Raw genomic sequence first — 27,611 nt, 5'->3', positions numbered from 1 at the left:
GGTCAGAGATAATATGAGATAAAGACCAGTCTTTATCTTTCCACACAGTCCTAAGAAGGAGTTTAAATAGGCAAATTAAAGGAAAACACCTGCATGATGGACCTTTGGGGTGTAGGGCATTTTAATTACTTAGGTGGTAGATGTTAAAAAGCTCATTTGGAGCTTCAGTACTGTGTGGTTTAGGATGTTGGTCTAAACCTAATCCCTAGAAATGCAATCATAGATTTCAGGAGATACTGCACTTCTTTAATTTGATGCTACCGTGAAAACATGCGTATTCTCCAATGGTGTTCTGTATTTAATTCATTTGTCATTACCAGCAGTCCTTGTTACTGGTCTCCTGTAGACTTCCAAGGCTTCGCCCAGTAATGTGACTCCACTTCAATTATATGGAGTTGTGGGAAAATTATTCTGACAGGAAACACATTCATTTACTGTTCATAGATTACCGTACAACTCATGTACTGTATATGTAGATATCTGCCTTGTGTGGTTTGTATTTTATAATCTCTCTCCCCCCAATTTCATGTCACATGCTAACTTGTCTGTGACGACAACTCATATGAGCTCACTTTACGCAGCAGGTATGCAGAACCCATGGACATCCATTGCACAGTACTGCAGCAGAAAGAAAGGGAGGGGAGGGGAAGGGGGTGGTGACCAAAGGGGAGATCCTGAGAGTGACAAAGCTATGAGAGAGACAGCATGAAAACTGGAAAGCAAAGGAGAAAAATAACAAAATGATGAAGGAAAGGAAGCAAGAAAGGATTGGAATGGGGTGAGGAGATGCAGGATTGGAGAGACTGACTGTGAACCACCTTTTTGAACTCACAGTGGATGTGCAGTTACATCTCATTACCTGAGAGGGGCAGCAGAGATGCAGCTTTCCTATGGATACTTCCAATGCTCCTGTGTACACAGACCAACAAAGACTAATTATCTTTTCTCTTTCTATCCCTCTCAAGCACACTCACATGCTCATGCATGTTTCTCTCTTTCCCCTCCTCTTCTCACCTTAAATTTGGCAAACAAAAAGAAAAAAGGCTGCAGAGATGTCGAGACTGTGCTTTAAAATTGGTGCAAATGTATCTCTCTTCTCGAGTCAAACAGGCAACAAGCAGACAAGCACCACTGCTGAGAGCTCGGGCCTCCTCGAACACCTCCATGTTCAGTCATCTCCGTCTTTAATAGGCAGTGTTGAACTAGCAGGTGATCTGCACTGACAGTGTGAAGGCACAGCTTGAGCAAAGGCTAATTGGTGTGGACTGACTTCAGAGAACGTGTAGCCACTCAGTGGTTGAGTGGTTGGGGGAGGTGGCAAGGCCAGAGTGCATAGTAGGACATGCAGTGGAAGGATCACGCAGTGCGGAAGAGGGGAGCTTCTTTCTCTTCCTTACGGGCCTTTTTAATCATTATCAAGGGCATCCCGATGCTTCAATGCACATACTGAGACTTGTACTTGTTACACTGAACACTGAACTTGGCTTGAGGCCTTTCTTGCATGTGATCTTAATTCACAGACAGGATGTTACACAACAACCAAAGTGATAATTAAATCATCTTAAATAACATCCTTCTAAATCAAAGTGTAGCCCATATAAAAGTAATGTGAGGGCACATTTGGCGAGATTAAAACTGGGACAGATTCGAACAAAAATAAGTTATTCCCAAGCACACCTGTGAGATGAAATTACAGATGATCTACTGTGCAGTATTATGTATATTTAAACTGCAGTACATACAGCCACGAGGATACTATAAACAGCTCACGCGAAGGTGCAACAAAACTAAAAATACAGATGTGTAGTAGCGGTAGTATGCTTGACATTTGGCTGAATGTCTCTCATGCTGACACAGCCAATGCCAGGGAGGAGTGATGCCCCAGAGGCAGGACTCAGTGTTCACTCTGACTCATCAGCACATGTACGCACACCCACAAACACACAGACACGCATAGCCATGGACGTCAGAGGCTCTTCTATGTTGGCATGAGGGGGTCTTCCCCATCTCTCATCCCCTTACAGCTTAGTACAGCTCATCCAGCAGCATGTGTATCCATTGCTGCAGGGCACGCTGTTTGAGGAACTGTATGTGTGAGTCACAGGCTGCAGGGGAGGGATTTTTGAAGCCAAACTATAGACAGCTGCATGTCTATATTTATATATGTTTTATGTATATCAGTGTATATGTGTGCACATTACACCTCTAATCTTCACCCACCTTCTTTCCCGTTTCTTCTTAAGGTCCATGTGTATTTTCGTTGCACGCCGTGTACTGTGCAGTATCAAAACCAGACTGAGATCACATGCCATTTTGATGCTTGTATGCAAAATATTAGTTCTCTGCATTAAGAAAGTTGAGTGGCAGGGTGAGAGTGTAGGAGAGGAGAGACAGAGAGAGGAACAGCAATGTGCTGGCATGTTGTAAAACACAAGCATGACCTACCTGTGGGAACTCAATTAGGTGAGAGCACACACCGACACAGTTTGATAAGGGAATTTAGTGTGAAAGATGATAATGTGGCAGCTCATATTACTGCCAAAGTAGCGGCCACTGCTTTGTTGGCTTTGGCCACTGGAGAAGGCTTGTTGATAGTACAGCTTCCATCAGCTCTGTGTGTGTGTGTGTGATTGAGAAAATTAACTGCACAGCTGCTTAAGCTTTAAAAACAACACTTCACCTTGATTTGGACAAATAAAACAGGGTTTTTAAAAGTCTAGTACAAGTGTTTGGACAAAGTATAAGCTTTTCCTTTACCTTAAGGGCAATTAATCTACCTTGGAGCAAGCTGCTGCCAAATAAATGAGGGAATAGTGAGCTTACTTGCTTTCTTGCTCACTTAATTAAGTTTCCTCCTGCCAAATACCCTCAAGAAGTCCCCTGATCACCTCCTGTACCAGGCCACACTGGGTTTCCTCCCGTGGAGCCTCTGTGGGGCCCACTCAGAATGAGCTGTCCCTCCGATGAACGAAGCTTCTGTTTGCCTGAGCTCTTTAGTCTGATGTTAAGATCTGTTCCAGCCATGCATGGCCAAGCTTGTCATCGTAACAAGCTTACACTGTAAATGCCCAAGATTAAGCTAGATATTGGCAGTGCACTGCTTTGCCCTTATTTGTTAGCTTCACCGTAATCTGATATCTGGGACGATGGACGCCCACAGTTTGAGCAGGGACAGTTTGGATAAGCGCGCGTCAATATTTGGTCAGAGTTCGTCAGGGTGTAACGCCGGACTTAAACTGATGTAATCCAGAGAAACAGCAGATTGCAGTGACGGTAGATTCTGGTGTTTATGTGTACGGTATCTGCTTAACTGACAAGTAAGTGTGTCAGTGAGCAGCATAATCTTCATACCCACCACTTTTTAGGTGCCTATAGGTGGTTTTATCCTGTGGATTCTCCCTCCACCCTGTAGATGCAATATTGTAAGACTGTGAATCCTCAACTCACTACCAGGTTTTCCAGTACCTTGTCAGTTTTGGTAAAGGACACTATCATTGTGTATTTGCCAAATTATTTATGAGCTTTCCCATCATGTACTACTACTACTACTTCTTATGTGAGTTTTCTTACATACTTTCTCATGAGCTGCTTCAAGCACAGTGGTGTAACTGTAGAGGCAACAGGTGGAAGGTTTTTGCAAGAACTTACACAAACAATTGACAATTTACTCTGTAGTCATTTGTCATGCAAAATTTGTCTTTACAACAAAGTGCCATCTGGTGCTATACAGGTACCTCCATAACTCAGCAACTCGCACCAAAACAATCTAGATGGTTGGTTTTCATTTTGTAGTGAACTGTCCCTTTAAATACTTCACTCAGACATCTTATTCACTTTATTGTTCATCAGCTGGGTTGTTAAAGAACATTTAGTGGTGCAGAGTGGAGTTTGGCAAAGCTGTCATGTTATTTCATCCCGAGGTGCAGAAGAAAAACAGATTTTCACTGCTAAGCTTTAAGTAGCACATTCCTCCCATTTTAATGCATCCGTCTCTCAGCCATGCCGGTAGCCTGTAGCTGCTACCCAAGACGCTGGTGTGTGTAATAGGGCTGCTTTGGAGGAGCTCTCCCCCAGCTGGCGTGCTAATTGAGGTGCAGAGACGAGCCCCAGCCAGATGGAAGGAAGATGCCTCAAATTGATTCCTCGCATTCGTCTTCATTAAGGTCTCGGCTCTGGGGCTCTGCGAAGAGAAAGTGTGAGAGGGAAAGAGAAAGAAAAGGAGGAGGAGAGAGAGGGAAACCAGGGCAGAGGAGCCCCCTCCCCCCCGGCCCAGAGGACTCTGCTCTGATGAGGTAAATTCTGACTCTTCAAAACAGTGTGTGTGCATGTGTTGTGATGTGTGGCAATCGGGAAGGAAGAGAAAACCTGGAGCTCCACACACTCTCTCACAAAAACACCTCAGCATGTACTGTAACTTCAGGGAGGCAGACATCCACCCTGCCCCTCTTGCTTCCTCCCTTTTCTTGCCCTTTTGTGACCCCCAGCTCTGGATCAAACCCCACCTTCTCTCAGCCTCCAGCGGTGCTCAGCCAGTTCTCTGCCACTTTCAATTATGTTAGCAGCTTCTACTAACTAGGGCCCAGAAGGTGCAATGCACCATAGCAGCTTGCAAGAAGAAAAGTTTCATACCAGTCATGACAGAGTGGAATAAACACACAACAGCACACACACACACACACACACACACATTTACCCACCTTGTTGACCAAATCCACTTTTAAGCTCTCCTCTCGTATTTGTCTCACTCACATTCCCAATGATGCAGCGTCTGCAATTACCAGACAACACAGAAAGAATGATCTGTCACTTGCACAAATTACATTCCCCATACTTAATGGGTTTCATCTTTATGTAACGATCCCCTCAAATTCTCACCATGGGAGCAGTAACACTCTGTCTTCCTGCCGCACGACTCCCCGCATCTTTCAGCGCATGTTAGCCACCAACACCCTGCACTCAAGGAAATAAATGTACGACAACCTCCCCATGAAACAAATAAATAAATAACATATCAGCTATTTTTTCCCCCTGCATCACAAATATGTATGCAGTAAAACAGTCTTCTGTTCTATTTTTCCCAGCATATTGGGAAAAAAAGAGGATTTGTCAATGGTGATAAGCTTTTGGAGCGTGCTGCACAGCGGTAACATGAAAGGGGATTTTTGGATGGGATGGGCTGGCTGGCAGTCGGGTGCGAACGCTGTAGTTGGTTAGCTGAAGGTGGGAGGGTTGCTGTTTGATGTTTCATCTATTATTCGTACCACGTTACCTGGATTATGTGCCGACTGACTTTAGGGGGGTTACTTAGGCCTGTCACCTAGCTGTCTGGAAGGGCTTTTTCATTTCACTCTGTATACTTCGCCCCCACTCTCTTTCTCTCTCTCTCTCTCAAACACACACCCGTCCTTTTCTTCCCGTGTCATCCTCACCCTTCACACCCATCCTGTGACATCCTATCACAGGCCCAAATCCCTGTTTTTTTCTTTCTCTTCATCCATCCGTCCGTCCATCCATCCATCCTTTCCCTATCCAGTTCTCTTTGCTCAGCTCTGCTTTCCTCTGTTCTGCGGTGACATTAAGCAGCTTACCGCATGTCTTGTTGCAGGCTTACAGTGTGCTGGACGCAGAGTTTTACTGTCACTCTGTATATACAGGTACTTTGTGAGTCAGAGCCTCTGTGACTACTTCCACTATGTGGGATTCTGTGATTTTCATATCTGACTCAAACCTGGTAACATCATGCAGGGAGTTTCACAGGCATCTCTTCAGCCTCAGAGTTGACGCTATGAATTCTTTTTTTGTTATGTGTGCATATATAGTCACCATATTTCATCTCTTTCTCTGCACTAGTTGACTGAGTGTATGCCTTTGCTACTTCTTCCGATTCTTTCTAGTCACCTGGTTAGTAGTTACCAGTGCCTCTTTGGTTATTGCTTATTTACCCAAATTGCATTGCACACTAAGGGGACTAAATGTATAGAAAATGATTTCTGCCTCTAGCAAGAGAAAGAACGATCACCTCACAAGGCTGAAGGCAAACATCAGGTTTCTGTCTCACAATATTGTTCTATGTTTTGCACATTTTATGTGCAACTCTCTAGCGGGAAAATCGTATCAAAGTCCTCATCCATGTTAAGAATAGTTCATACATACAGACTTAATGTGGCAGACTCTTTCTCATCTCTCATGAGCCTGAAGCTTACAGTCATACTTAACAGTGAGTGTGTAATTTATGCACTCAGCTCTGATTGGGCAGTTATTTTCCCCTGTTACTGTAGCACTAGCACACGATGAAATGGTTTATTTTCAGAGCGATGTATTAGCATGAATTGTTTTTATTTATTTAGTCCCAGTAACTAGTTAAGGTTATGTGATATGATCTGGAGCTCATTTAACACAACCACCAGTTTTTGCTCTTTTTGTCTGAAGTAAATTTACTTAGTCGAGTCTAAAACAGCTGTGTGTTGTGTAGGGCTGTGGGTTGTCTAGGGTGTCCCCTGGGTGTTGCTCCTCTGCTTCATAGGGGATTTTGACCAAGCTGACCCTTCCTTGACTTCTCCAGGTTGAGCCTCTGGGCAACTTTGGAGTCTTGAATCACAGTGAGCACAGAGATCCTCTTTGAGGTTTAGTCGAATGTTTTTTTGTGTGTGTGTCACAGCAGCTTTATTTGCGACATCTGCAACATCACAGAAAAGACGAAAAACAAACTACCATCACAGAAGAGAGTATTTAAGGCCCTTTAAAATATGTTGGAACCTGGAATTAAGTTTCATGTTTAATTCTAAGTTTGAATTAAAGGAAACTGTATAAAGGAAATTAATGTCGGCCAATTAGCTCGCTGATGGAAGTGATATATTGTCACAGTATGGTAACTGATGGCTTCATTTTGCCTCTTCCACTCCTGTCTAATCTGAAGGACAGAATAAGAATTTGTCTGGGTGTGTACATGTACTTTCAAATCTTTCCTCAATCTGTTAGTGAAGTTATCATCTCGTATAGCATCACACTCTCACATCAGAGAAGCTATAGTAATAATCTGAATGAATAAAACAGAAAAATAACCGTTTATGGACAGTGTCTCACCCCGTCTCTTTATGGCTAGAGTTAATTGTGCATCTTTGCCAATGATGCCTGTGGTGATAATGTGTCTTTTTATATACTCACTCATCATCGGCACCATAAGACCATTCCTAGAAGTAATTGAAAGGATGGTAAATGTATGCATTTTCATTAAATGCTTCAACAAATATTTATTTGAAATATTAGTTTACATTGTAAGAGATTATTATGGTCTTGGCATGTTTCCAGTCCCTTTGGAATCTTTTCCTTCGTTCCTTCCTCTGTCTTCCTCCTACTGTTCGGTGCGTGCTGAAGCTGAACCTTGGGGGTACATGTATAGTTCCTGCCTGTGCATTTTTAATTTCATCTGATATGGGGCCTGGGGATTTGGCAGCCCCTTTTAATGCAAAGACCCCATGCCTGTGCCTTTGGAGCTGACCTCAGAACAGCTTTGCTTCCCTTGAGTGCCTCTGGTGCTGCTACATGAACGCCTACTTGCATACCCACAAGGGCAGCTGGGTCACCTTACCATATAGCTTACTATAGAATTACTAACCACCTTCTCTTCTGATCATGTCAAGTTTGGCATTTCTTTCTGTTGCTCAGCCTACCACTATTTCCCTGTTATCCTTCTCTCACTTTCCCTTTTATTCCAATTCATTTCCTCACGTTCTTCCTTTCATCCAGTAGTTGTGTTCACTGTATGTCGATGTACTCACTTTGGAGCTACCAGCTCTCGTATCGGGTATGTGGTTATGGAGTACAGTTTGAAGGTGAGATGAGTATCTCTGTCTTTCATCGTCATTCTTTCCCTTTTTCATTTTTCCATGTTTCATTAAATCTACTCCTTCATTGTCCAAGTGCGAGTTTCGTGACTGCTTTCCCACCTCTACGTTGCATCCTGAACTTTGCCTCTTTCACCCGGAGGAAACAGCTTTCCTCTGTTCCCTTTCCTTCCTCTTCTGTCTGTTCTGAGAGAGGAGTGAAAGGTGAAGGCATTGAACACTTTTACCTGCACAGACCCTTGCCCCGCCTGCCTTAGGGGATCCCTGTCCAGCAATAAACACGAAAACACTCGCACGCAGAGAGAAGGATAAAAGCTAGAACGAGACAGATCTAAATGGTCGTACTGTATATTCCTCAGTCGGTGCAAAGTGTTGCCCTCTGAACTGGAGGCGTGTGAAAGAAGGCACCACAGGGAAGACAGGGATTACTTATCAGAGAAATAGTAAAAAGAGACAGGGGTCACACAAAGCTTCCCGAGGCCATTATTTCTCTAATGAGTTTGCTAGTTAAGAATGCTGCAGAGCTGACAGGGCAGGGATGCAAGATGACACCCGGAGCACGCTCTCTAATGCACGGATGATCACGCACTGCAGTTACAAACACCAACACGACGACTTCTATAAGCGGATGAGCACATCCTCGACGGCACTTTCTAAAGGTTGTTTACACAGTTGTGGATAAAGGAGGAATCGAGGCGCATACCACTTCAAAAACAAACATGGACATTGAAAAGTGACATAATTAGCAGGGTAATCTATTTGCAATTAACTGTGTTGCTTCTGTTGGAGAAACAGCAGACAGATGTTTCATTAGTGTTGATGAAGAAAACTACAAACAGACGCTGAGGGTCAATAGTCTGGGGATAAGTACTTTATGATGATATAATGCACAGTACAGTGCACATGTCTTGTATGTGTAAGAAGGGATATCTACATATATAGTATCCTCTCTCTTGTCTGGATATTATTACTTCACTTGTGCAATTTAGAGTTCATTCATCTCAGTGTGATGTCTGCACTTGTGGAATCAAAATCGGTGCTGGTGGTCTCATTAATAATAATAAAAAAAATCTGTTAATCATTACTCTTCTCTGATTTCATTACTTGCTTACAATAATAATTCATTACAGCGTCCGCCTCCGACCGTTAAAACACAAATTAACTTTGTTTCCTCCTGAGGAAGAATCGTCAGTCAGGGCGTTGGATTTACATGATGCTAAGGTGTGTGTCCTGTTTTCATCTTTTCCCTTAAAAATATTACATTTTAATTTAGTTTAAAATGTCCTCTGACAGTAGAGGGGCAAAGTGCCACATGTGATATTTCCAAAACATAGTAGGTCAACCACACATTTCATGTACTCATAATTTGATAAAGCAGAGTCTCGCGAGGGTTCGGGTTGCCATTTTTTCCCGGCCCTACATAAGCCCAAGACAAACTGAACTTGCAGGAAGTGATCTGTTACACTCAATTATCCAAATCAATTCATGACCCAAAGACACAAACCATTAACAGAAGACCTGATTTCAGTCATGATCACCAGTAAATTCAGAGGTATCTGTTGGGCAATTTAGGCAAAAGTTCAGACTTCAGGGGTGTAATCACCAGGGGAACAAATGATAAAATCAGGAAACTAATAAAAGCAGGCACTGATCCATGGTTCATATAATGCATCCATAGAATAAATTAAGACTGATATTGTGCATATTTTTTTATATCTTATTTATTTTTATTGGTCTTTAAAGATATAAATGGTGCCTTTGAAAATATACAGAGCAGAAGAAGAGCTACAAGATTAAGTATTTAGTATTAATATGCCTGCATGAATAGTCTGAACAACTATAACCAGCAGCAGTTTCTATAGCAGCAGCACCGCAGTCGGTGACGTATTCTGTGCTGCTTCTCACTTTTCAGAAAAATGTGATTTTGAGGCTAATAGAAAATCCTGGGTGTCATCTTTACACATTTTGTTTAAATAATATTGAGTGATATTCAAATAAGCTAGTAGCACAACTAACTAACTTTTGACTGAAAACTATCTCGATAATTTCAAAACATGGATGCATGAATGCATGTGACACACAAAGACTCACACGCCCTTGAGCAACACTCAGTGTTTCACCCTTAAATGAAATCAAATGTTCCCACTCTGTAAACCTGCACCAGCCCACACGGTTCATTCAGTGTGGCAAGCAGCAGAGAGCAAAGCAACTTTGTAAATATCCCCACTTCACTTCTTCGCAGTGAGTCACTGACATTATTAAAAAAAAGATTTTAGGACTGAGATGAAACTGCTTTGTCTTTATGGTTCCCAGAAATGCTGTAAAATGTTTACTATTCACTGTGCTCACTAAGCCCTTCAAAAGTCTCAGCATTATGAGAATGAGGAGGTGTCAAAGGAAGAGTTTAGGGTGAGGAGTTGATGATAAGATTCCTCAAAGAAAACACAGAGCTGAGACGAGGAGACTGAGGAGACTGAGGAGAGAAAAGATGATAAGAAAGGCCAAGTGGAGAGTGTGAATTAAATCAGTGAGGTAACACCAAAAATAGACAGCGTGACATCATAGTAAGATCTTCATCACTACAGTTTCTCCATTCCTTGTCTTCATTCATTTCAGCGTTTTTAATTTACTTACTCCCATTTTGTCAGTTTTATTGCCTTTATGGGGCTAAATATGTTTGAGCTACAGTAATGTGACGCTCTTGAATCGCTCTTAAGTGACTGTGTTCTTTCTCAGATTTGATTTTCTTTTATGACACCATGAGCCAATGTAGCATAAAGAAACACAATTTAGGAGTGACATTTGATACAAAGGCATAAAGAGCAGATTAGGAGAGCATGAAATATGAATCATAAGAGAAGAATCAAGCAGTAAAAAAACATCTTTGTTGATGAAGAATAAGTTTCTTTAAGCATTTAACTTGTGTTGAGTTGCATTAATTTTAACCGTAACCTGTCTTTAACTCCAGCAACAATATCCCCTCTTGATCCCATTTAACTTAGAGCTGAGTGAAGAAGATGAACTGCTCTCCATCTGGCTTCTTTGTCCTATTCTATATTGAGTATCTGGAGCCCTAATATTGTGGTTTGGGAAACACTTTCCCGGTTTGCCCTGGCATATGTGGAAACCACGCCCGGCCGAGCACATCATCCAACCTGCCCCTGGATTGAGATCCCAGAGGATTGGTGCTTGTTACGCCATACATCTCCAAGCTGCTGAGTCTGGCCGACAGTCACTGTCTGGAGCCTGTTGATGAACTCTAATCGACCTTTCCTCTGTGCCATCGTTTGGTGCACCTCCCTCATCCCCAGTTTTAAAGACCTTGGGGAGAATTTTCATCATGCCACCCCCCAACAGTTCAAAACTTTTACCTTCACAGCCACTGGGGCAGGAACTTCTTCCTCCTCATTTGTAGTGTCATGTAACTGAGGCCTCTGTTGTCAGTCACACTTCATGTGTATTTCCACAGGTGGGAAATTCACAATAAACCACCGCTGTCATGAATGTACCGACCCATTATTCTGAATCTGTTCTGTTGCTATTAAAAATAAAAACCCTGTTGGCATGCGCAAACACAGAACTGCAGCGGGTGAATTTTTAACAGATGCAAGTTTATTTCCTGTCTTAAAACGAATAACCGTCCTGTGATAGCTAAACATGTGCTTGAAGTCTTGCAGTTTCACAAAAATGGAGACACAAACTCAGCCACACTTTGGCGAACTAAACAGATGTTCTTTTAGAGCTGTCGTGATCCTGTTCTTTCTCTTCCTTGCAGGATGCACCCTTTCATCCCTTTTCCACGTAATCAAGGGTGAAGGATAGGGCTGGTTGATGTGTGCATAGGCAGATGCACACATCCTCATGGATCTTACCAATTTTGCCATCTCACCTCAAATGAGGAAGTTCACTCTGTTAGGTCTGCTGTCGGGAATTAGCGACTAACAGTGCAGGCTCACACGGCAGCCGACTTCTTGTAATTTAATGGCCACAGGCACATAATGGGACCACGGACGGCATTGCACTCAGGAATATGTCTTTTAATAAGTTTACTCCATCATCTGCCTGGCAGTACACAAAATGTGTTTGGCCTTATTAAAAGTTATCAACTTTTTTAACTTTACTCTTTTAGCCTCTCAGCTACAAATCATGTATGCTTTTGCTATTCTTAGAATGTGATAGGTTTTTCATATTTGCTCATGCATTCGTTGCTTGTGCAGGCAGTTCTTGTTTATACTTTTTGACCAGCATGCAGACACTTGAAACCCACTTTAGAAAATTGAATTTCTCAGAGTGAATGTTTAGCCTTAATTTATTGTTAGATTGCAGGATCTCTGCTTGGCAAATCGCTAAGAAGGAAAAATGATTTGAAATGTCTTCAGCATTCACGAGCCATATATATATTTTGGGAACTGAAAATGCAAATGCGAAGAATAAGCAAACATGAACATTGCGTAAAGGGCAATGTCTCATTTGGTAGCTCCTCATATTGAACTGTTGCTGTCAGACGCACAACATCTTCTGGTGCAGTGGCAGCAGGTTATTGCCTTAAGTAAACTGTCTTGGAAACCAATAAAGCGTGTGGATAACTTGCTACGGCACATAAGATCACTTCTATGTTGGATGCAGCCACATGTTGCACTTGTTTTTATCTCTTCCCATGTGAAGGCTCGATAGGGGCATTAAAAGTCCGCGGAACATGATGCACCGCACTTCAGGTCTGAGCAGATGGGCAGAGAAAGCACAAATACCTTTTATTCTTGACACCACAATTGCGGTGTGCACCCCAAATGCCAAATTCAGCTGTGAAATGTCTCTATCGTGCACGAAAATAGAGGCAAATTCTCTCTGCCATTTTAGACTCACCTTTCTCTTTCTGCCTTAAACTGGGGGCTTTGATGATTTGGTGATTTTTACTTTTCCTCCCAGCCCTATTCATGTGGTCTTGATACATTTTACTTATTCTCAATTTCTCAGCACATTCTGTACTCCCTCATCATCTGTTCCACTCAGATGTTCAATCCAATTTCCTCATCACTCTTTGGCCTCCTCATATCGAGAGGCAGGGAGAATTTGAAAAAGTCCTCCTTGACTTTGCCCAGTTCTCATTCACTCTTTTTCCCATTTCAGACTTGGGGTAGCATCAAACACTATGACATTTTGGGGAAATACCACAGCGTCTTTGTCTCTGATCTGTCTGAGCTCTTTGACCTCTTCAAGCTTCTTTGAATCTCTCCAGTCTCTTAGCAGCATTCTCATGTGGTCTTCGCTGCATTTTTTAATAGCTTGTAGAAAAACATTTTTGCCTGTGTTTTATGTGGATCTGAGTAATGCTCAATGTTATGAGTATTCACGTGAAATTCCCAGGGTCAGAGAATAAAGTATTGCTCTTGTCGCCGTAATAAGAAAATAATGATATTCTTTATTCTTTTTTTAGAGATTCTGGCCGGTGATCAGACATTTCTGATGAATGCAAAGTGTAACCACAAGGTGAGAAGCTCAGACCAAAGTGCAGCTGGAAGCTTTGCACTCTAATGGCTGTCATTTGTCCCTGCCATATTGGGTGGCAATTGAATAACTCCATTGGGCGGATGGGGAAGGGCAATTTTTGGTGCATTTAAAGCGATACCTCTGCCAGTCATAAATCACCAGGGGAGAAGGGGGGAAATTGAGAACAGCTAAAGAATGTACAAATAACAGCAAAAAAAAAAAAAAAATCTGAAATAGGCCAGTGGCAACTTTCGATTAAGATTGAATTAAGATTGAATCCCTTTCAAAAAAGTCTCTGAAACTATGTGTGTGTGTGTGTGTGTGTGTGTTTTATACTGTGCCTACAATGTGTCTGTGGCGCGGCTCTGAGGATTTCTCTTGGTTGGTAATTTGGTTGGTCAATCAGCCATGGTGATCCAGAGGATATATCTGTATTTGCTTCGACTCGACCTGAAGCGTCAACATTGGGTCAAAATTTCTTCCCCTTTTTGGTTTATGACGGAACACTTGCAAAACTATTGACGTTCCCATCAGCCTCAGCTGTATTTAGTGCTCAGATCAATATTCACATTTGAGTGTGTGGTCAGCTCATGATCTAGAAAACAGCAAGTATTGGGAGTGTGATAAATGCAGGCGGATAATCATGGGCTCCTTGGCTGGGGCGAAAGTCTTCCATTTTATGTCAATGACATGCCAAGTGGAGCTGTCTGCTGTAAACGCCGTCAATCAATATTCCTGGCAGCTTCTGTTACGGCTGCTGCAGAATAACAGTGAGCTGACCCCCACCTATCCGCTTGACCTTCACCAGTTTTGACACCCACACACTAGACAAACTAGTGCAAACAGACACACACACACACACATGCACACTTAAGCACTGCATGCCAGTGCTACACTCAAGTGTGTCCTGTATGTGAATGCGGAATCACTGTGTTGAGAATGATGGGTTGTCTACTTCAGGGAGCAATAAATTTATATCCTCCGTCAGCATCACTGAAGGACAGCCGCGTAACACTCAGCCATAACCGAATGGACACACACAACGCACACACACACACACACATCAACGCCACCACCACTACTGGGTATCCCTGCTCTGAGAGTGCCATATATGCGAAGATATCATGTCCCTTTTTCTAAATACACATGAGAAAATACATCAATCAGAGCCCGTTATGTTGTCAGAATATTAAACTGTGAGACATAAAATGTTCCAGAAAAATACTGTGCAATAAAAAGATGTAGGAGAAGGAAAAGACGGTGAAATCACCACAAAGTCCTTTGCACATAAATTCTATTTTTTTGTGGAGGAGGGATATGAAAGAGCATGAAACACAGTTTTTGATGTTTGACCTTTTTTTTTTTTTTTTGATATAAAGTTTGTCAGGCCCCTTGACTGTTTCTGCATGTCTTCAAAATGGACAATCATAACTCACTCAAGGGTATTTTCTTGTTTTTACCAATATTAGAAAAATTGTAGCTTTAAAGCAAAAGAACGCCTTTTACCTGCAATATGCTGTCAGTACTTGCAGCAGTGAAACCAGTCAATCATTTTGTGAGCGCCAAAATTTGTATTGATTCAAAACGCAAAAATCTTTAGCGAGGTGATAGCAGTTCAGCACAGACTGATAAGTATACTCAGTATTTCACTTTTACAGCCGGGTGAAGGAGTGAGGCAGGGAGGCTGTCTTTCAACCATCATCACACGAGTCCCTACGTGATGGTTTGATAGCAATGATTTCCCAGGCTTTCTGAATATGTAGCAGTCTGAGAGTCATGCATCCAACACCTCCAGCATACCAATAGTGAAGCTTTAACTGACTAAACCAGCATCTTTTGATTTTTCTTTCTTGTAATGTTATCTAACCATTCTCATTTCAATCTTTTTCTATGCATCAGAGCATTTTTAGTACTCTTTAATTTTACAAGGAAAGCAAGCTCAGTAAACTTTCATTTAGCAGTCATTACTGTAATTATGTGAATAATTATATAATAATTATCTGTCTTCAGTTATCTTTGCTAAGAGGACCTCTGCTCTTCATCTCTTCATGATATGAGGCGACAGCGCTGTGGTTTGAATTAGTACATTTCTTGTTTTTAATACAGATTTTACTGTTCGTAAATCTGCCGGATTAGTTTATCTTTTAATCATGTGAATGTAAGAAAATATCGATACACTTGAGTATCTATATTTGTGATACCGTTTCGATTTTCAAAAACACAGCCTCGACTTTTTAATTAATAATTTACATGCTGGGATTTGTGGCTGAGGCTCACCGACAGCTAGACAGCCGTGTTGTAATCTGTCTTCAGCTTTTTGACTCTTCCTCTCCAACATAACAATGTAAACAGAAACAGGAAGAAGGAAGCATACAACGCTAGCATAAACACAATATATATTAATAATAATATATTGCAATATATTGAATTGAATAACCCCTTTATTGTTGTTTTCATGAATCTGCTCTGTATTCACCAAAGTCCTGGTAATTTTTGTTTGGGGGATTTCATATCAGCACAAATCCATTGTTGTGACACCACACCTCTTCAGGACTCCAGGTAGCATACTAAACCTATGGAGTTAGAACTCACTATGGAGTGAGAAATTGCATTTTTGGTCACACTGCACATACTGCTCACACAAAAGCCCACCAAGGGGTTTGCTGGTCTGTTTGAATATGCATGCAGTACATGGGACACCTACAATGCATCCTGCTGCATCATGTAAGGCAGCAACTTAGAACAAAAGCTAATTCAATCACAGGCCTGTGGATCTGAAAAGCCTCTGAGATTCTTTCAGAGTAAACAGCAGGTCTCCACCACTGTAATCCAATTGTATTACTTGCAAAAGACGCTTTGGCTTTGTTCGACTACATACACAACAACATCTGCATACAGATATAGACACTGAATTTGTGGAAATGAAACACACTGTTGTGCAATCTCCTGCACACAAAGCTGAATTTTCTGGCCAAGACCATCTATTTTCTCAGCCTGTGGCAGAAAGGAGGAGGAGATAATAATACAGAGAAGCAAAAGGAAGGAAGGAAGCAGCGAGAGAGAGCAGGAGGTGGCAACGGCACAATGAGAGAAAATAAAGTTGTTTTGTTGGTATTATACAGCATTAGGACTCAAATTAAAAGAAGAATGAGAAGGATTTCTGTGTGTATGTCTGTACAGGTTTGTCCAGTGTATTCCTCCAGCTGTGCATGTTCTTCATAATGAAGTTTGATTTGAGCTGTCATTACCTGATCATCATTGCTCTCTGCAGTCTTGAGGACTACAGCCAACCAGTTTCTCTTTGTTTTTTCCGTCTTTGTGAATCTGGATTATAATGAGCTTTTCCAAACTTTTATTGGACCAGGAAATTAAAGCTTAGTATATGTGATGCATGAAAAGCTAGTTAGTTGATATATCCTTGTGTAACAGATTCTAAAACTCAAATGCATGTGCTGTGTAATTGTTGACACTGGTCTGGTCTTGGTCTTGACACTGCCTCAGCCTGCCTTGGTCTTGGTCTTGCCTTTTCTCCATTTCAAGGCACCCAGTAGTGCACTGCATCACAACTTGTCCACTGATAGGGCACCTTGTAAGACATCGTGTTGTACCTGCCATAGAGACACCCAGTGCCAAATTATCTTCATCATGGAAATGAAGCAAAACTTTCATCAGCCAGATTTTCTCTGCTCCCTCCTATTTATTTGTCATACTTTTAGCAGTTCACTCATGGCGTCTTCTGTCCATCTTTTTTTCTGTTGTCTTATTCCATTCAAAACACCACTGACATAAGCTAGTAAAGAGGTAAAACATATTGATTCTTCTGTCATATTGCAGACTTTCTTAGACGTTTCAAAGAGAGAAAAAAAAATCAATTCTCAATCATTCTTGTGAGTGCAGCAGTGAATGTTACTAATGGATGCAAAGCCTCTGTGTGCATTCACATTAATGTACAAACTAAAGCATAAAGGACATTCTGATATTGACTTTCAGCACCTTAACATGCTTCAGCTGTGAAAATTCTCAAATGCTTCACGTTATCTGCAACTTTTCCAGTTTTTATAGATTTAATAACCCAAAAGGAAAAATATGTAATTGCTTTTACCTGCATTCAAGACTAGGAAAAACTTTTTTGTCTTCCTGTGTGGCCCTCCATGTGTGGTCACAAAATTACTGAAGAAATGCGCCACACTGGACCAATTCAGGAAGCACAAACCTAAAGTACACACTGACGCAGCAAAACACAAATCAAGAGGCACGATCAACACACACACACACACACACACACACACATAAGCATGCCTCCCCCCCAGATGGGATGCTCAGGGGTCGGTGGTCACCATGGATGGGAGTTGTAATTACTGAGGCTCTGCCTAAGAAGTGTGTCTTAGAAATGAGATCCGGTCTCTCCCTTTATCTAGCCAGTCTGCTCCTTCAACCAAGGAACCCCATTGTTCCAGGGAGAAAGACAGTGTGTGTCTCTGTGTGTATACATACGCATGTGCGTGTGATTTGATCCTGAGATAACATAAAAAAGCTCCAGGACACAGAAAGGACTTGAAATACATGCACCTGGAGCCTAAGATAAAGGAAATTGAAGAAGAGCAAGAGTGTGCAAGAGACCAGGGAAGAAACAGAAGGATAGACTGTCCATTTACAAAAGGGATTGCACAAGTAATTTTCCCGTTTCCCCTGGCTTTTTCACCGAGAGCTGTACACACTCAAGCACAGTGTCTCGCATTTGTGCAAACAGAATTCATTTCTCAGAGCTTGTTTGCTCAACCAAATCCAGCTTAGAACAGCCTGCTTGGTTTCCTTGTGTGAATATAGACAGATTTACAGCACGCTGGTTCCTTATATTTACCTGCTGTTATTAACAAGAACATCCAGGTTTTGAAAGGCTTGTCTACCCTGAAAAAGTTAATTTTCAGTGGACAACTAATTACTGCTGCTGTCTGTGTGTGAGGTGAGCATGAAGAAAGTTGGAGGGGTCCTTGTGGAGTTTGGAGGGGGCCTACTGACAGTGTGTGTGGCCAGAGGTTGAGCCAAGGTGATATCTGAACTATAATGAGGTGTCATCTTTGCTAAGAAAAGGTTGGAGGAGACGATGGCACACACACACACACACACACACACACACACACACACACACACACACACACATATGTAATGTTCTTCCCAGTTCTCAGTTACATGACAGTGCCAGATGACAGTACAGGCACTGGGACAGAAGAGTGTTCATTCTGACAGAAGTTTGCAAATCTTGCATATCTGAGTATCCTGCACTCAGCATCTCATCAATAATAAAGCTCAACACTGTGAGAAGTTTAAGTAAAGAGCTGGGACAGCCCACTGAATCATTTAATGGCTGGTCTGAAGCAGTGACACGGTTAACTGAAGGACATGGAGTATATGGGGTATTTGGGCTGTTGTGGATGTACACTAGCTGTAACTGTAACGAGCTGCTGTTGCTCTGAAGCTGAACTCTTGAAATAGATGTGTTGTATGATGGATATACTTTAGATATTTGCTGTGATATAATTTAAACTTTTCTTGAAGATTATTTCAAGTGCCCATGAAGCTGTTGGAATTTGTGACCATTTCGTGTCTTCAAACTTTGCTCTGTTATCTACTATACATATTTTACACTGGCTACCACCCTGATAGTGTGACACTACATTTTGTCATTTGTGAAAACGTTCTGCTTGGTAGTTCCTCAAGTTTTACTTTATCTTCCCCACAGGTTTCCACCAGAGATAACTTCAACAAACTTATTCCCTCACATGCCTCACCCCGGATCAGGTTTTTGATGAGCTGGCCCTGGTGAGGTGCAGTGCAATCAAATGCATCACTGCGTAAGCCAGAAATGTCCTGGGAGAGAGAGAGAGAGGCGGGAAGGGAGAGCGAGGGTGTATGTGTGTTTGTGTGTGCGTGGATCGATCACACCACAGTGCTTGAAGAGGCCAGAGTGGCCAGCCATGAAATGCCTGCTGTCCCCATAGTAGACGCCACCTTTGCACACAGTTCTGTCACCTTGAATCAGTTGGGATTACTGCAGATGTGTACACGCATACAATAAATAATGACAGTTAGCGTGTCATGATGATGAGGAAGAGTGTGTGTGTGTGTGTGTGTGTCCTAACTGGAGTGTTTGTGTGGTATCTGTCCTGCACAGTCCCGTCTGCTCTTACCCTACATTCGCATGTCCCATTTAGCTTGTTGGGAAGTCGTTTTTTTGACTTCAATAGGAGTTTAATGTAGGAACAACATGGACACTATGAAGATGACTTATTGCATTTTTTTATGCATAGTGTTTAAACAATTCTTGATAGTGAAGCTGGAATTCTTGAAGTTTGAAGCTTCATATTACAAAGATACTACACAATCTAGAGTTCCAGATTAGATAGTTAGATAAGTTAAGTGTAATTAACTGTGTCACTTCAAAAGTGTCTCATGGATGATGCTGCATGTTGTAATCACCTTCAGAAAGAAAAAATCCTGTTGAATGTGCGGCGAGAGCACATACATCCGTTTGAAATGCCTAATGCTTTGGTTCGTGTCTAAAATTAGCTAATATTAGCATGTTAATACACTACAAACTAATTTGGTTAGCATGATAAACCTTATCCTGCTTAACATCAGCATGCTGAAACATTTGTTGGTGGTGACTAGGGCTGGGTGTTGCTAAAAACAGTAACCATACCCATACCAATGTCAGTACCCTTAAAGTGATACTGAGTACAATAGAGTACTTTTGACTACTTTTCTTTCAGTTTGGTGGCATCTCAGAACGCTGAGCTGCCAGCACGTAACTCAACACTTGAGTTCAGCACCACACATTCTATGTAGCTGCTAGCTGTAGCTAAAGTAGTGGACCAGTCACACACAGCATTAAATCGAAGAAAAGTCACAGTGGTTGACTGCATGCAAAACCATACGAATAGTCATTTTGTTCTAGATCTGGGAAGAAAAGTGGGTTCACAGTTCATAGTTCACAGCACAGCCAGAGCTGTGAGTGTGTCCGTGGACACATAGTCCTGTTTAAATCTCACTTGTTTAAGTGAACAGAAGCTTCAGGCAGCACATTATGTGCTATACCACAACTTAATATTTCTTTAGGATGCCCTTGATGGGAGGCTGGGCTTCACTGGTAGATAATCTTCCCTTGGTATGCACACTATGCCATGAATAAGTAATCTCTCACCAGGACTCAACCCTCAAGTTCAAATGATTGAGATTTGACTTGCCTGCTGTAGCACAGGAACGACTGCCTATAGTAGCAATTCCGATGCATATTATAGCAGTGGGGTTTAATGGAATGAGGGAGAGGCGGTGCAGCAGAAGCAGTGGTTGTAGGAGTATTTTTAATACCATCCCCCCACCCACAATCATACAGTCGCTATCAATAATCTTCCCCCGGCAGAGGTATATTAGAAGATATTCACCCTGATGGGAACATTTGCGTTCCCTTCTGTTCGCTCCTCTTTTAAACGCAGTCATTTCGCCTCGCTCTCTCATGCTTTTCTCTCACTGTCTGAGGTCATTGTAATGAACATTTCATTTTTCAATCATTTTATATGATTTATTGTCAGAGGCTCTCTGGGGCAAAGTGGGGCCACATAAAGAGGGATTCTGCCCTTTATTCTCCTGTGTTTTGTCTCTGTATTTATTCCGGGGCTGTCAGTGTCTCTAGGACCATCAGCTCATAGTTATTCACGTCATCGTGTTGTGGAAATTACAAGCACCGCCGAATCCCCGAGCAATTCACCACCAAACTTTTCATTAAAATAAGCCCACAGAAAAGAATGAGGACCACAAAAGAAAAGGGGAGATAGGGGGAGGTGAGGAGGGGAGACAGTGAAATAGTCTTTCCATCAGCAGGAGTTCTCATAAATATTGTAATTGTGTGGTTATAGAAAAGAAGCGGTTGTGAGCCTCTGTGCTGTGATTGACTTTGAGTGAATACTGTCTCACCTTTTTGAATGAACAAGAACACTGGTGACAAAGAGAAAAAAAGAATAATGGCCTTTATGAATACAACATGGAAGTCATCTGATTCCTGTCGGCTGCATCATGGAAAGAAACAAAAAATCACATCTTCTTTTTTGTTCTTTTCCAGTGTAAAACTCCCGACAGCATTACTTGCCGATCTCTGCTGAGTAGTTACATTTCTTTTCCTCAGACTTAAGAACATGGACTGCATGAGCCCCATTAGATAGCTGTCATTCGTAATGCAACGTAGTAATGCAGAATACCTGAGGCAAATTAATCAGACCAAGCCAGCTGGGCTGCCAAGGAGCAGTCAGGTTGTTCTTGCCTGGCCATCTCGTCTCCTAATGTGGCTTAAATTTGTACAGAGAGCCCCTCCAGTGTCGGGGAGCCTCAGGCAAGAGCAATTGCCTGAATGAAGCACCAATCACCCAATTTCTCTTCTCTCCTGCAGGGCTCTGATTTCTCATCACTCTGGCATGTTATTGGCCCGTCCAAGACCCAAGCCCTGGTGAGTTACGGACACAGAACAAAAGACAGAGAAAATTCTTGACTTGAACTTTTTTTTCCTCAAAAAATAGACTGTGCTCTTCTATGTCACACTGTCAAGGAGTTGTTTTTGTACATTTCTTCACCAGCACCCCAAGAGTTTAAGAGTTTAATGGTTGTCTGGAGGGCAGGAAAAACACATAAAAAATTTAAACAACACCCTACTGTGGAAAAGGTTCAGCAGCAATGTGACATCCTAGTATTTGTGATTCATATTACAGTGAGACATGCTTCACAAAGCTTAGTTGTGTCATGTCTCTAACACAGGAACTTTTGTCTGATGAATGAGACCCATTAATTAACCAATTAAGAACAATCCCCTTCATATTTTAAATGAATGAGCCATGTAAAGGCTTGGCCAAGCAAAAAACAATTCATAGGATTAACATGACAAGACAGCTTTGTTTCCCCCCAAAAAAGGACTACAGGATTACAAGAGAGGGCGAACAAAAACTGAAGTGAGGCACATGAATGCTCATCACTGTGGTGGGTCTTAGAAACTTAGCTGACTCAAAATTGCTTCAGAAACTTCTCATACAAAATTGATCACATTTCTTTCTGGCTAATGCAGAGTCTGATTGCTTATGCTCTTTGATACATTTTCATCCATATTTAAATCAGCCCATTCTCAAATTATCCTCTGATATCATGACAGCAACCGATTAGGACCTCAAATCCAAAAAAAGAGCTTTTGGAATCATAAGATTTCAGCTGAGTTACTTCATCTAATAAATTGTACAACAACCAATGCACAGTTTATTCTTCTAAAATCACAGCATCACAAACGATTTCAGCCAGTTTACTGTAGCATCAAATTCATTTTTATTCCGAGCTCATAAATATTGCAAGCATATGTTGGGAACCACATGAAATCGTGTTTAGTTGCAGCACACGCTTATTAATTCAAACATCCGTGTCAGTGTCTCAGAGGTCTTGAGGCGATACGATTTAGAGGCTGACATTCTTTTGCTTATTCCTCTGATGTTCAGCTTGAGAGTCAAAAACACACAGGAAAGGACACATGTTGGTAGAAACACCCACATTTAAGCTTACACACGCTCATGAAAGCAGACACATTAAGACAGACACTCAAAAGTACACAAGTGTACATGCATTATTAAATAAATGCACATATATACACAAAAATTAGCATATCTATGTGATCAGAAAGTGTTTTGATGTTAACATGCTCCCCTTTGCATCTGTGGGTACATTATTCTTAATTATTTTAATTTTCACCAATCTGGGCTCTGAAAAAGCCTCATGTCTGTGCTTAGCTTCTGCACCCTGTGTGCTGCATGACAATTAGCGCCTTACATAACCACTAGCCAGCCACACGCCCACATACGTGCACCACACGCAAGCAAAAAAAAAGATGCACATGCACATGCACTCACACACACTCACATTCAGAAATGCAAATGTGCAATCACAAATGGGAGCACACAAACACAGATAAAAACATAAACATACAAACTACAAACCCACTCTACGCCTTCTTCTATCCTGTGGGGACATTTCAGTTCAATTACCTCATCCACTTGCTCCTTGAAGCTCCCTTCCATTCCTTTAATCGCTTTTTGTGTGAATATTGTGAGTTCTATCTTGACAAATGACCACCAGTGTCCCATCATTGCAATATGTGTCTATATTTGTTGATATATGCCTCTTGTAAACACCTTCACTTAGTCGTGCCTTCCTGTCCTTGGTGGATGCTGCGGTAATGGCAGAGGTGATGAGATGTTCGACTTTCTAAACACAAACAGCATAGCCAATCACAAACACCAATAAAAACAGAGAGCTGTAAATCAGGGAGCTGGTCTCAACATTGCCCCAGGCCAGCCATCAGCATATTAGCACAAGTGCCTGTGCGTATATACTGTCTACGTATATGCATGGGTGCATGTAGGAATGTGTGTGTTTTCGTTGCCCCTCAACACTCACTCGCATCCTGTCTGTGATTGCTGTAAAGGCTCAGTTATCCACTCCTGAGAGGACCCCAATCGGTTTACCTGGATAAGGACAGCTTGATGGTGTGAGATGGAGAAAAAGGTGAAGGTACTAATTGACTCAAAAGGAAGGCAGAGGTAATGAAAAGAGGCAAAATGAAGGCGAGGACAGGCTGAACTTGTGAGAAAGACCTGTAGAGAGAGAGAGAGAGAGAGAGAGAGAGAGAGAGAGAGACTGTGAGTGAAAAAATGAGAAATGGGAAGAAGGAGATCTGCTCTGTTCCCTTGGTGATCTGAGTCATCTTTATTGGCTAGATATGCTGCTATGTTAGTAATGATTAGTCCTGCTATGAGACTATGAGGTGTGTGTGTGTGTGTGTTTGATATAGCAGGAAACCAATATTAGATATATAATAACCTCCCAAACTGCCTTAGGAAGTATTGCATATATCCTCTCTTTTTCCATCTGAAACCATGAAACCAAGATGTGGATGCGTGCATGCATGCATGTACAAAGTGTGTGCATCCTTGGTTATAACACCCTACCAAGCGACTGTTGTACCTTGTAACCAGGGGGATCTGCAGTCAAAAGCTCCATTGCTATTTTGGTTCACCAATAAGTTCTCTGAAAATTGGATCCAGGGCTAAAGAATTGAATGTGATGAGCACCACAGCTGAAGCAATCCATGGGCCTTGAATGAACGTATTTATGGGAAAATGACAGATCAAATCCAATTGCCTCTTCTCTGACTTTAGACAGTCCCTTATTCACGTCAAAGAGGTAGGAGTTTAATGAGGTTTTGACTGCCGGGTGAATTTTCACGGACGAATGAGTTACAGAATGTAGAGGCGCTGCGGTATGCGACTCAAGAGTGTGGAGCTGATGATTCTGTGTGTATACATGAACACACTCGCTGGAAGGTGTATTGAGTCTCTCCTGCCTTCAGATAGGAGATGCATTTTATACGGTGCATAGAATATGAGGTCAGTGTACATTTTAGCTTTTGATTTCCAACAGGAGCTGTCTCGGTAAACAATGTGATGGCCTTTCCTCCGCATCTTTGTCTCTATAGAAGCTTATTAGAAGCCAGCTCTCCAAAATAGGATCGTCTTAGTCTGGAAAACAGCGCTGAAAAGTTGCATGATGAAGCCAGCCAACAACAAAGGATTAAGGAAACAAAGTGCAAATAACTTGATTTTTGATCTTCTCTTCTCTTCTCTAATAGGAAATCAGCTCAGCTCCTTCATCCTTTCCAAATATCTTTTTTGGAACTGAATTATCATTACTTTATGCCTTCTGCTGCCCTTTTGTGACCAGGGGGAATCTTTTTCTCATACATCTACATCTCTTCTTTTCTTTTAAACTGTTTATAATGGCTCCAAAAAGTTGAATCTACATAAGTAACATTGTATAAATATTTTAATCTTAGTCATCCAATGGGTCTTGCCATTTGAATGTTTTTACATATATTGTTGAGCTGCCTGTTGTGTCTCTGGCTTGGCCAAAACATTTGAAATGCAAATCAATGTTTCAAATGAAGCAGAGCCTTTCATATTTAGCACACACATTATCTAATCGCCATTTGATTTCACATGCAGGGGCATATCGAAGTGAAATCAAATAATCTTTTTAAACTCCCCCACTATCCCAAACATTAGCCATTGGATTCTAAGGCAGTGGGCTGAGTAGACTACTAATGTGCTGCCAATTGAGATCTTAAGTGTCCTTTCACACTCTAATCAAATTGATAAGGTGGTCCTACTGCAAGGGCAATCTTGCTGTCCTCTGCTTTGAACAATCCTGAGCCTGTAGTTTCTTTATCTCTTTTCTCCGTCTCTGCATATCTCTCTCAGTGTGCGAGTACAATTCAGTTTCAGTCAGAATCAATTGAATTACGTTTTAATTATATCAATGCTGGTAGCCTTTGATGCTATAGCCAATGACATACTATTGAGATATGACAGCATGTACCAACTTTAAAATATTGACTGATAATAGTGAAATAAAAGAGAAGACTTAGTAATGAAGCACAAATGCATAAATTTAAGTGCATACAGTGGAGATTTCGAGTGGTGCCATGAAGTAGCCATATTCTAAACTGAGACTTTTTCTTTACACGTTAGCTTTGAGACTTTGGGACTTTTCAGACAGTGTCCGCCTGTAATGTGTTGATATTTTGACCGGGTGATAAAGCAGAAAGTGTTCATCTACTTAGTGTCTTAAGGGACAGTGTTTCCATGGTAAAGACCACTGGATGAAGTGGCAATAATCAATACATATACTGTACATTAACAATAGATGGTGTTGAATGGTATTGACGAACCCACAAAGAATTTGTTCCCCTTGTGTCTATGGAGAGTTTTAGTCTTTCAGCTGGCCATTTGTACTGTAGCCTCTTTCATCTGACTTTTACTGCCACAGCAGACAACTCAAGTGCTACCTGTCCAGTGCCAAATAACAGAGAAACAGAGTTACCAAATAGCTGGTCGACGTAGTGCATTTTGCAGCTTAAGAACCAGCTATTTTCTCTCAAATGTTAACAAAGTTAAAGGAAGAATGAATAATAGACGTACTTGCAGTGTACTGCCTGAAATTCATCTTTATATTAATAGATAGATAGATAGATAGATACTTTATTGATCCTGAGGGAAATTCAAGATGCAATGCAAATGTTGCTCTGTGTCTGCTGGATGTGTTAATAATAATAATAATAATAATAATAATAATAATAATAATAATAAGTCCACCAAATCAACATAATAGGCAATGATGCCCTATATGTACAAAAGTGTTGGGACACACCACTTTATTGTTGAATTCAGGTGTGGGATGTTGCTGTTTTTCAAGGGTTGGGCTCGGCCCCTTATTTCCAGTGAAGGGAAATTTTAATGCTTCAGCACACCAAGACATTTTGGACAATGCTGTGCTTCCACCTAACAGTTTGTTGAAGACCCTTTTCTATTCCAGCATGCGTTCCAGCATGTGCTCCAGTGCACAAAGCAAAGCTCCATAAAGACATGGTTGGATGAGTTTGGTGTGGGAGAACTTGACTGGCCCACACAGAGCCCTGACCTCAACCCCATCCAACACCTTTGGGATGAACTTCCATAATGAGGGATGAAAGCCTCCCCAGAAGAGTGGAAGCTGTTTTAGCTACAAAGGGTGCCAACTCCATGTTAATATCTATGTAATATAATTAGTGTGATGTCATTAATGCCCCTGTTGGTGTAATGGCCAGGTGCCCCAATACATTTGTCCATATACTGTTGTTTGTTGCAAAATTACTAAATCCATTACATTCCTATATGTTATTAGTATCTCTAGTATAGTATAGTTTACTAGAGATGTAGTATTTTTGTCAGAGTGTTTTTAGTCAGAGGTATATATAAGCCTACATATTATTATTTGTTTTTATGGTATTTGCAGTTACTGTATTCATCCCCCACTCCCACCTCTATCTATCTATTCTCATCCGGATTTCTCTGAGGTCTACAAAGTCTGTGATCATCTCTCTCTCTCTCTCTCTCTGTTGTTCTAAAATAAAGCCACCCTTCACTGTTTGAGATCAAAGAGTGAGTTAACATATGGAAGGTGTGAGAGTGGTAGAATAAAGCAGGGAAGGGGGGAACTGTTGATTCAGTTCAGTAATCTAAAATGGAATCCTGACACTTTGCCTGAACCCTCTCTTTTAAGACTCTTTTTATACGCCATCCCGACCATGACCAAGTAAATCTGTCAGGCAGTTAGGATTTTATACTCATTCATTGCTTCCAATATATAGCATTGAGAAAAATA

The 27,611-nt window shown here is 41.5% G+C and overlaps 1 long non-coding RNA gene across 1 annotated transcript in view; it reads left to right on the top strand.

Annotated features, from left to right (window-relative positions):
• The window catches only part of LOC124054088, a 72,595-nt gene extending 50,710 nt beyond the window's left edge, over positions 1–21,885 (top strand). The window contains exon 3 of the long non-coding RNA XR_006842315.1: positions 21,772–21,885. This is a non-coding gene — a long non-coding RNA (uncharacterized LOC124054088). The remainder of the gene's footprint in view (positions 1–21,771) is intronic.
• Positions 21,886–27,611: the final 5,726 nt, after the last annotated feature.

Source organism: Scatophagus argus, chromosome 22, assembly GCF_020382885.2.
Source record: "Scatophagus argus isolate fScaArg1 chromosome 22, fScaArg1.pri, whole genome shotgun sequence".
NCBI classification, from domain to species: Eukaryota; Metazoa; Chordata; class Actinopteri; family Scatophagidae; genus Scatophagus; species Scatophagus argus.
The sequence above is the reverse complement of the archived record's forward strand: the minus strand, read 5'-3'. Positions and strand labels throughout refer to the sequence as shown.